This window comes from Vicia villosa, linkage group LG1, assembly GCF_029867415.1.
Source record: "Vicia villosa cultivar HV-30 ecotype Madison, WI linkage group LG1, Vvil1.0, whole genome shotgun sequence".
NCBI lineage: Eukaryota > Viridiplantae > Streptophyta > Magnoliopsida > Fabales > Fabaceae > Vicia > Vicia villosa.
Window position 1 is genome coordinate 220,412,806 of NC_081180.1, and position 12,094 is coordinate 220,424,899.

General features: G+C 35.3%; 1 long non-coding RNA gene across 1 annotated transcript; it reads right to left on the minus strand.

Annotated features, from left to right (window-relative positions):
• Nucleotides 1-559: 559 nt before the first annotated feature.
• Nucleotides 560-2,645, minus strand: LOC131622830 (uncharacterized). The gene is made up of 3 exons (XR_009290022.1): nt 2,367-2,645; nt 2,010-2,271; nt 560-1,212 (listed from the first exon to the last, which is right to left on the minus strand). It is a non-coding gene; the product is annotated as an uncharacterized LOC131622830 (long non-coding RNA).
• Between the last annotated feature and the right edge of the window lie 9,449 nt (nt 2,646-12,094).

A 12,094-nucleotide genomic window follows, 5' to 3' on the forward strand; every position in this document is an offset into this window, starting at 1 on the left:
ACCCAGAGTTGACGGTCATCCTTTCTTTTTCCCACTCAACCCAGAGTTGACGGTCATCTTTTCTCTTTCCCACTCAACAACCCAGAGTTGACGGTCATCTTTCTCTTGTCTTTCCCACTCAACCCAGAGTTGACGGTTATCTTATGTCTTTTCCCTCTCAACCCAGAGTTGACGCTTATTTTTTTCTTTCCCACTCAACCCAGAGTTGACGGTTATCTCTTGTCTTTTGCCAATCAACCCAGAGTTGATGATTATCTTTTATTCAATCCCGAGTTGATTCTCCTTATCTCCTTCAATCCAGAATTGGTGTTTATCTCTTATCCGACCCAGAGTTGACTTCCCTTTATTCTTCGACCCAGAGTTGACCTACTTTTCTCTTTCAACCCAGAGTTGATGTTTATTTCATTTCTAACCCAGAGTTAATTTGTTCAACCCAGAGTTGATACAATCTTCCCCAGTGGATTTGACACCATATTTTCCCCAATGGATCCTATCTCCCATCAGGCAAATTTTCAGGTTCTCTGGATATTTAATCTTCTTCTACCTTGAATGATCGAAAGGCTAACACCAATCTCTCCTTCAGGTTTAAGATGATTAAATAGGGGCAGCTGTTGCACCCCAAAATTTGCCCATCCATTTTTTACTCCTAACTGGCTCATTGTTCTTATAATCATTCGCATATTAGGCCATCTAACATAAGTCACGCATTCATCTAGCGATTAAGGATTTTGAAGAGTTGCAATTTTACCATTGTTTCAAGGCTCTCACTTAAGGTGGATTCAAATTATTTATACATCCATCATGATCAAAAGTCAAGGTTTGAGTTGTGGGCTTTTCCGTCATCAAACTATGGGATACCACATCGAGATTTAACTTGAGTTTATGCGGAGTTTACGAATCATTTTAAAGAACAAAAGTACATTGTATATTCTTCCGAAAATTACAAAAAAAAAAAGAGTACACTTTGTTTACAATTAAGTCCAAGATTTCGAACTCATTACAAAATACAATCCACCCATAATCCTTTCAACAATCATTCAAGTATCCATACATAAATCGAGTGTATCTTTTTCTTACAAAATTCATTACAAAAAAATCAAATTCCTAAACCTAGGGTGACTTGTTCTTATCCTTAGCCTTGATTCATTTTGCTCATCCAACCATGCCAAGTCTCTTTGCACTCACCAAGTTGCTTTAAACATAAACCTGTCCCTGCCACATTAAACCAATAATTTAGAACAATAAATTAAACAACTCCACACATTCATACAATTCCATACAAAAATCAAATAATTCCATACTATCACAAACACACTCAGCCCACTGTTTTTGAACCCAATCCCTATTAACAATCCAAACTCATACTCATACATACACACTTCCCATTCAAATACAGGCCCATGAGGACAGTTCAAGCATATCCAGTTCATATTCTAAATTCAGGCAAGTACTGGCTAGACGTATTTGATTTGTTAGTTTGCCAAGGCTGGCAGGTACTATTGGTACCGCAAATTCTGCTGATTCTAAGTTGGTAAAACCAGAGCTATGCAATGATAACAGAAAAGGGATTTGAAAAGAAGCTAGTGCTGGCCCTGTAGATTCATTAGATATTGCTGCTGCCAAACAATAATTTATTCAGTATTCTATTATCAAGCCATCTAATTCAGCTGTTGGCAATTCAAAATTTGGGTGATTCCTCATTAATCTCTAACAACTTTTCAGCTCGGCATACAGTTTTATAACAGAATTCATAACCCATTTTAAACCACCCTGTAACTAACCTATAACAGAGTTCACTAATCCTGTAACCAACCTAACAATACTCCTAACTAACCCCTAACCGTTTTGTAACTAACAGTTACAAGCTTTAACAGAAACCTAACCACTCTATAACCGATTTCTAACAAAATTCATAACTACTTAACCATCCCCCAACAGATTTCAATCTACCTATAACATTCAATGACAGAACCCAATGGGGAGGTAACAAAAAAAACAGAAGCAATCACCTGAACATTGAAGCTATCTTCCTTTCTTCAAATTCTATATAAGAGAAACAGGGGCATCTTCACTCGCTCTCCATCATCGTCTGCACCTCCTCCAACTATTTCACTCATCAATCATCACTCCAATCCTCTCCCTACCCTGACTCTTCCACCACTCTCTCTTCATCTCAGAACCTTCATCACCTTCACATTCTTCAACCCTTCTCCATCTTCACGATAGCAACATCATCATCAATTCATCTTCACACTTCAATCTTCACACTCTCTACAAACAATCAACAACAAGAACCATTCACAGTTCGCAACAGAGACTCAGAAAGAAGAAAATCGGTACGAACACTCCGAATTGACATCACATACCTTGTCGCAAAGGAGTTTCTGGATTTCATTCGTCTTTGTCATGATGGACGAATCGCCGGTCTCCGAGCTTGTTTGTTGTTAGCCATGTATACGAGAGGGATCGAGAGAGATAAGAGTATGGCAAAGTGACGAAGGCGTGTCCGAACGGTGATCTCACGGCGAGGAAGAGAATTCGTCGGGGAAGAGGGAGAGAGCCGCACCGTTTCATCGCGAAGAAGGAGAAGAGAATAAGCTGAATCGCCACACAGGTGCAACCCTAATCCCCTTTCAATTATGTTTTTTTTATTTTTTTAAGTAATTATTTATTTATTTATTATTGTTCTGAATAAGAATTTGAATAACTACATGGATCAAAACCATAACAAAAATCAATCTTGGGCCGTTTTGCTGATCACACCCCCCTTGGCCCGTCACCATCCTTTTGCATACAAAAATCTGTTCAACAAAAAATAGTCTCCTGGGCCTTGATTTGACTGGGCCTTGCGCCTGCTATTCACCACTATAGATTCATTTTACACCCCTGTTTCTATTTTCTCAATTACTAGAATTTAGATTTTAATTAGATTTTCACCATTTTCTTTGAGTAATTAAATTGCTAATTTTTCTTACTAACCCTTAGACTTCAATACATAATTTTGTCACATAAAAATAATCACAAAAATATAAGTTTTAGGCTAACTCTTTTAATTTTTTTTTTTGCTTAATTAGAATTCTTTTTCTTCATAAAATCATAGAAAATAAATAGTATCTTTTAATTCATTTTCGCACTATATTTTGAATCATTTGTTTTCATGTTTGGTGCTATATTTTCAAGTCATTTCTTTTAGTCAATTTGTGTACTATTTTGTATCATTTGTGTACATTGATTCTTTTGAAGCTTAATTTTGTGACTTCACTTGTATATTCCTTTAGAACTTTAGGACCCATAATCTTCATGACTATTAGGCCTAGTTCATTTCCCTTAAACCCTATAATTCTAGGTAGAACTTTAATTAGACAATTTAGGACTTAGAATAATCTTTTAGTTCATATTAGATTAGGTTCTTTTCCTTTTCAACTTTTAAAACATTAAAAACGGACGGCGCGAATCATGCTTATACTCTTTTTTCATAATGGGAAAGAAATGATTGGGGCGTAGGCCCCGATGTACGTTCTTTTCTACTTAGTGGGAGAAATGATTGAGGCGTAGGCCTCGATGTATGTTCTTACTCGCTATTTAGAGAAATGATTGAGGCGTAGGCTTTGATGTATTTCTCTAATTTCTAAACACTTAAACTTTTAAGGCATGATTCAAGTCATAAACTAATTTCCCTTAAAAGACACCTAACCAAAAACACTTAAAACATCTAATAAATGTTCAAATTAAAACAAAGTAAGGAAGTGATGCGAAGCCTTGTAGTGGGTTTCGTCCATCATGGAATTACACCTAAAAAACACAAACCAATCATCTCTCTTCTTTCTCTTGCCTTCAGGGCATTTTTTCTCCTAATCGGACACGTTATTTCCGCTCCATTCCCAGCTTAAGACTCCAGAGTTCGAGCAGCGGAGTGCGAATGTAACTGTTTAACTAAAAAACACAAAAACAAACAAAAACATATGAGCCGAACTACGGCGCTCTGATTCCTGAAAAGGATACGTAGGCATTAGGTCGCGGGGCCTAAGCGAGCACAACTATTTATAATCCTTTTTTTCCCGTATTTTCTTTTCTTTCTTTTGCATGCATTCCCTTAGCATTAAGCTTTAGATTTATAGATAACTCACCCTTAGAATAGAACAAACATAAGTGGATCCTGTGGAGTACCATAGACGTGAGGGGTTCTAATACCTTCCCCTTGCGTAACCGACTTCTTACCCGATCTTTGGTCGCAAGACCTTTTTCTTATCCTTTATTTATTCCATGTTTTCTGATATTCCTTTCCCTTCGTGGGATAAATATATTAGTGGCGACTCTGTTCATTTTCGCGAGCGTGCGACAATATCAAACCATCTAAAACAATACAAGCTTAATCATGAATCACACCTAGGAAAAATTAATCAAGGGATGAAAAACACACAAAGGTGAGGATTTTGAACACTCATCCAACAATCTTACAAACAAAAGATTAAATTATGCATTCATCCAAAAAACACATTGAAGATACAAAAGCAAGAAACACAAGGGCTTTTCAAGGTTGTAGTGTGGTCGGGTGAACAAACAAGGGATAAGTCCTAAGGCTAATCGAAACAAAAACTTGCCTAAACCGAAGGGAGTGATCGATTCACAAAAGCTCAAACATCACAATTTCAATTAAACTTCTTCCATAATCCAAAGTTATCACACCAAAACACTACTTATTTGCACAATTATTCCATACTTCTTTTTTCCTTTTTCATTTTGAAAACCTTTCTCTTTTTTCATTTTGAAAACCTTTCTCTTTTTTTCTTTCTTTTTCTTATCCTTTATTTTTCACATTTTTTTCTTTTTCTTTTCTCTTTCAACCTCATAGAAATAACCAAATAAGTAGCAAACATTTCACTCCCCAACTTGAATTCAACCAACATCAAAGTGTGAATACTCCCTACTTTCTAAGGCAAGGTAAAAATTCAAACCAAAAATCATGGTTGAGGGTTCAAGAAAACAAAGAATTAACATCCATACCAAAATAAGTGAACTAAATGCAAGCATAGAAGTTAAAGAAATAACATGGATGTTGACAAAAATCTCAAAGGGGTTAACAAATCCTCACATACTCACAAGGTAAATTGAACTATTTGGCTCGGTGGTTATGCTCAAAATGAAACAAAATGCCTTGATTCTTTTCATGCTTTCATAAAATCAACATAAACAAAATATTAAGCATAATAAAATCCAGTTAAAACAAAGATTGTGGCCTCCAGCATATGTAAACAATGGAAAGCTTCGTCACATTTGTGGATAAATAGGGAACTAAAGTGATTCGATTAACAAGCAAGTAATGCAAAAGACTGAATCACATGGTAATTATACAAATAAAAAGTTTCCTAAACATGTTATGCTATAGAAAGCGATAAACGAGTATCTTGAATGATACAACTTCAAAAATAATATCATTACCATACATCCATAAGTTGATAAACTCAATCTTGGCAAATCACCTCAAAAATTTCTCAAGCTAACGGAACAAAATTGACGACGAAAAACCACAAAAGAATTAGGAAAAAAACTATTATCTACTACTAAATAGCCTTGGTGATAGTGGGAAAAAGGAAAGAGAGAGGCCAAGTGAAGCAAAAAGAATTCACTGGATCAACTTTGTTGAGCGTGCTAAGCGGGCTAGACTGTGCTAAGCATGCTCAACAGAAAATGCAGAAAAATCAGCAAAATGCAACAGTTTTTCTATGCACTCTCCACTTCACCAACACAACTCATTTAGAGAAAAAAATACACAAAACTTATAATCGTTGGGGTGCCTCCCAACAAGTGCTAGTTTTACGCTGTTAGCTCGACACCTTTATTGTATTAGTACCTGGAAAGTAACCTCCTCTCATAATGCCATGGTGATGTCTCACCGCGCAATCTAAAGAAAGTGTCCTAACCAAAACACTCAACAAATGTTACGGGTACAAATATATACAACAATTGTACGAACATAAAAGAAAACATAAATGTACAAGTATGAACACATTCAACTATTAACATACAAAAAGATAAAGTTGGTGAATATTGGATACACAAGTTGAAAAGTGAAGATTTGTTATTAAAAAGTTAATCCGAGTTCAACTTGTTTCAGCGACATTCACCAACCAAAGTATATTTATTTGTAAACATATATAAGTAAACATTTTCAAGTGAAAATATACAAGTGAACATATACAATATAAACGATATATACAAAGCTCAAAACCACATGAACTATTGCGATGTAATTCCAACAAAACCATCCCCGACAACGGCGCCATTTTGTAGAAGCGGTAGAGGGCAGGCAACAAAAGATTTGGAAATATTTATCCGGGAATTATCGTGTCCACAGAGATGGTCGTTAGAATGTCGTTCAACGGTTTCTATGTTTTCGAGCCCAGGTTTAAATGAATTGAAATATGAAAACGGAAAAGTAAATATTAACACAAAAATAATTTATTTTTTGATAAGATAAGACTAATCAAGTATTGCATACAATCTACTTATCACAAACTTAAACTTATCGACCAGTTATACTCAACCTACAATACTCGTCAATGTCACCCAACATCGCTCACAACCTAAGTCATTTCTAACCCAAAGTAGAGAGAACTACTATATCATCTCGGCGACGATCTCTCAGCCAACCTCAACAACACAGCAGACATCCATATCAATCATATCGACGATCTATCAACCGACACAACCAACACGAAAGCATTAAGCTTCGACACCCATATATATTGTTAGCTTTAAATCTATATCTAGAGTTCAGAAACTAACAGATAATCATCCTAGATAAGGATTGAAGAAGTTTATCTCTACAGCAACTCAAATCCCTAAAACAGAGCAAAAATATAAGACAGCAATCAACAAAAATTTGTAAGGCAAGCTTTATCTAACGTCATGGGCGACAAATATACATGAGTTCAAAGTAAATACATATACAAAACCCAACAAATAGAGAATACACAAAGATCAATCCACATCCGGTCAACCAAATGCAAGCTCCATAGTTGTTTTCTAAGTTAATCTATCCAAAAAATGATGGTTGATGGATTGGGAACAAAAAACCCCCAAAACATAACCTTAAAATGTGATTTTTTCCTATTTAATGACTTTTCGAACCGCCCAGACCGCGCTTAGCACCCTCAACAGAAAGATGAAATCTTGTTTTGGGCATAACTTGAGAACCGTAACTCCGATTTCTGCCCGGTTCGAAGCGTTGGAAAGCTTATTCCATGCTCTATCTAACAATGAATAAATGGCAACCAAATTTATGGTTTTTATCATCCTAATTTTGAGCCTTATCCGTTGATGAATTGCTCAAAATCGCGCGTTTGAAGCGGTGTCTTCGACACTTTATTGCTCATGCTCCAAATACGCATCAATACCTAAAAAATGAATAGAAACTATCAAACATTACATAAATGAATCAAATGTTAGAACAAGAAATGTTCTGATCAATATTATTAGTTTTGATGATAACATTATGTATGAATTTTGTATAAGACAATGTGGTACTCTAATCCTTTAAGTTTTCCATTTCAGGAAATATATAAATAGTATGCACAAATCAATGTTCAGAAGCACTGACCCAGAAGTTCTGGATGGCTTCATCAGAACATGGTCTGGCAAGACATCATAAGATGGTCCTGCAGAATCAGAACATGATCTGGAAAGCATCAGAAGATGGCAGTCAGAAGCAAAGCTCTGAAGCTCTGATGGTATCACGCTCAAAGCACTTCAAAGTCTGAAAACAGAAGTTGCATCTGCACCAAAGCTGAAGACTCTAATATTCAAACATTGTTATCTACAAAATTTGAGTCCAGAAGAAAGTACAAGATGAAAGGCGATTACGTCAAATCTCTGACTGACAAAAGGAACGTTAGAAGCTACAAAAGGCAAAGTCAGTAAAAGCAGCAAAAGCATGGCTCGAGGTAGTTGACAAAAGTGTGAAACATTAAATGCAACGTTGTACTATTCACTCAAAGCATTAAATGCTCCCAACGGTCATTTCCTCTTAACGCCTATATATAGAAGTTCCATTCAGAAGCAACATACAACACTCTTGCGCAAATATACAGAAATGTTGTTAAACTGAAAAGCAAAAAGAACTTCATCTTCAACCTCACAACTTTGTAATATGTTAGTGAGTGTTAAGAACTAGAACTTAAGAGAAATATTACTTTGTGATTACAGTTTTATTAGAAGCTAGTTATACTCTTGTAAACATTTATTTTACATTGATTGTAAAAGGATTTCCTAGAGTGATCAAGTTGTGATCTGTAGACTCTAGAAGACTTAGAGGGTATCTAAGTGGAAAACCATTGTAATCAGTTGGATTAGTGGATTAAATCCTCAGTTGAGGTTAATCACTCTAAAGGGGTGGACTGGAGTAGTTTGGTTAACAACGAACCGGGATAAAAATCATTGTGTTGATTATTTTTATCTACCAAGTTTTTGAGTTACACTAATTCAATCTTCCCCCTTCTAAGTGTTTTTCTATCCTTCATCAAAAACGTAAATAATATCTAATATGTACAAATATAACGAAAATGCACGCGTTCACGCATAAGTTGAGGAAAAATAGACAATATATGTCGTAAAACTATATACACAAATAACTACAATTTGGCACTTATCACTTATGAAGATAACAGACTAAATTTCTAGCAGCCCAAATCTCATTCAACCCAAAAAAATTGCAGCATTAATCGCATACACACCCTGGGGAGAGGATGCTTTGTCGGAGAGCTTCCAAAAATTAGTTGTCGTAACCATAGCTTGCAGATTTATAATATGATAGATCCAGCTCCAAAATTTGCACGCAAAATACAGTTAAAAACGGGTGCTATGTATCTTCAGCATGACAGTTGCAGTTTGAACATTTAGAAACCATCTTGACACCTCTAATCTGTAATTGCTTATCAGTAGGAATCTTTTTATGAAGCAGCCTCCAAACATGTAATGATTTAGAAGGAGGAATAAATCGACTCCAAAGCGAAGCTGCCCAAGGAAGGGAAATAGCATGTTTCGAAATAAAACGGAATGCCTCTTTTGAATGCAAAATACCATTAGTTAAGTGATTCCAACATAGCATGTCATCTTTCAAATTATCAACAAAGAAAAGAGAGAGTAATCTTTCTTCTAAGAATATTATTTATAGGGTTAATAGTAATTCAAACCCCTGTAATGTTAGCGAATTTTGCTTTTGCCCCCTCCCTACCTTTAGGCAACGGTTTTTTCAAAAAAACTGTTGCCAAAACCTGTCTTTGGCAACGGTAGGGGGGTAAACCAAAACACGCTCATATTACAGGAGGGTAAACTACTATTAACCCTTATTTATATATATATATATAATATTTATTTACTATTTCAAACGACATTGTATGAATGGGTAGATGACAACTTAATTATTTCCTTTATTTTTTTATTAAAATATACATCTTCGACGACTCGAGATTGCTTATATATATATATATACACCATCACTATATTATATTTATTTACTATATATAACTACAATGTGCGACCCATGCAAATGCACGGGTAGATGACTATTTACTTATTTCCTTTATTTTTTCCATATAAAATATTTATTTCCAACGAGTCGAGAATATTTTTTCCATCCGAAATATTTATTTCCAACGAGTCGAGAATACTTCATTTGTATATCTTTTATATAAACTTCTTAACCATCACTATACTAGGGGTGTTCGCAGTGCGGTTGGGCGGTTTTGACGAAAAAAATCATCCGAACCGCAAGAGAAAAAATCATGCAGTTTGGTTTGGTTCAGTTGGATTTTAAAAAAATTCGAACCAAACCAAACTAATGCGGTTTGGTTCGGTTTGGTTTTTTAAAATTATTTTTATTGAACCATACATATACATATAGATGACAACATAACTTTGTATTTAGACATTCATACACTATCAAATAACAGCAGAACTCGTCATATTTTGAAAACAACTTTCTATTTAATATGTAAAAATTAAATTTGACAAAATGGAATAATAAATATAAAATAATAGTATAAAACAATATAAAAATTATTAGAATGAAAATAAAAATAAAAATAAAAGAGACGATAGATTAGTAAAAGTGAAAAAGAAAAAACAAAAGAGTTGAGAAGATGTGCGATAAAAATACAACTGAAATAGGAAACATTTGCATAAAAACGAAAAGGTGAAAAAGAAAGAATATCAGAGAGTATAGATAATAGAAAAAGAGGGAAGATGTATCTGGCAAAGAAGGCGCGATAATGCTATTAAAGATTTGAGAAGATTGGGACTAAAATCATATGTGTGAGGATGAGAAAATTGTTCGTAATCATAAGGTTAAAGTGTAATAGATTTAAGTTTGGGTTGGATGTGAGTTAAGTAAAAGTTAGGTTGTAACATAATGAGGTTTGATTCGGTTTGGTTCGGTTTACAAAATACAAACCGCAAACCGAACCGTGCGATTTTGTTAAAAGATGACCCAAACTAATCAGAATCAAATGCGGTTTTTTGCGGTTTCGGTTTGATTTGGTTTGGTTTTCGATTTTCTATTAGGTTGGTTTGGTTTTGAACACCCCTACACTATACTATATTTATTTTCTATTCATAACAATATTGCGCGACCTGCACGAACGATTTGGTAGAAGACTACTTAGTTAATTCATTTTTTTTTTCTAATAAAATATACATTTTTGACGTTGTGGTGTCGTTTTTTTTACCTCCCCGTTTCACTTGGGAGGACGGCACGCTAGACCCTTCACGCGAAATTCGGAAGGAGAATGCGCCCGTGGTGGGATGAATTTTATTTCAGTTCTTCCTACAATATCACACGAACTTTCTTATTTGTCCTACGAGTAGGAAAGGGAAAAAAATATCTCAACTAAACCCTAGGAGTTTGCTAAGTGTGGGGATTTCACCTAGACTAGAAATTCTGAAGTCCGGGAGGTCGGTTATACATAGGGAAGTGTTTAAGCACCCTACATATCTGTAGTACTCTACAGGAACCTTCTCTGTGTCATTTGTGTTTGTGTTTGCTAATGATTATTGGGAAAGTTTCTCCTTTGTGTTAGGAGAAGGAATTGAATTGAATAAAAGAAAGACAGACAGACAGACTGACTATTTTTGGTATTTTATTAGCTCGCTGAGATTCCTTGTGAACCTCATGCCTACATATCCCTAATGGAAGTCAGAGCTTAATGTAGTTCGGGGAACTAATTAATTATTAATTATTTTTGGGTGCCTTGCTTGAAGCTCAAGGTTGAAGCTTTGAATTAAATCTCTGTTTACAGTAAAGAGACATGAAGTCATCTTTATAGAGAGGTATTTCTACTATTCCACCACAAACAATTTAAAAGAGTGACAGAATGATTGAATTCATTTCATTAAGAGAGTGACCTTACTTGTGTGTTTGCAAGTATGCTAGTATCTCTTAAATGAAAGAAAGATGCTCGTCCAAATTAGGGAAAGTTACCACATGTCTGGGTTTTACTGCCAGCACATGCCTTTCAAAATCTTAAATGGGAGACTTTGATTGAAATTGAAATGTGTAATGTTTGTTTGTTTGTTTGATGTGGTGAGATAGAAGAAAGATCTCTCTATAGAGATAAGCTATGTCTATAGATTTGACTTTTTAGCTGGCTTGTATGAGGCCCAAGCTTGAGGCGTTTTGAATGATTGATTATTATTATGACTCTGGGAGAAAACTCCACTGGGGATTAATTTACAAGGGATTTTTATGTTCCGTACAAAGCCCAGAATTGAGGCTGACTCTACTCAGGGAAAATCTATTTTGATGGGTTTTATTTGGTGTTCTGTACAAAGCCCAGAATTGAGGCTGACTCTAACTAGGGAAAACATTATTTTCTGCCTTGTACAAAGCCCAAGGTTGTGGCGGACTCTTAAATAAACTGAGTATGGATGACTTTATGGGGAAAAGATCCTAGATGTTAGGAATCTTTGACACATGAAATATGGTTTATCTGCCTTGTACAAAGCCCAAGGTTGTGGCTACCTGAATGATGAAGGACTCACTGGGGGAGACTCTATTATCTGCCTTGTACAATGCCCAAGGTTGAGGCTGACTACTAAC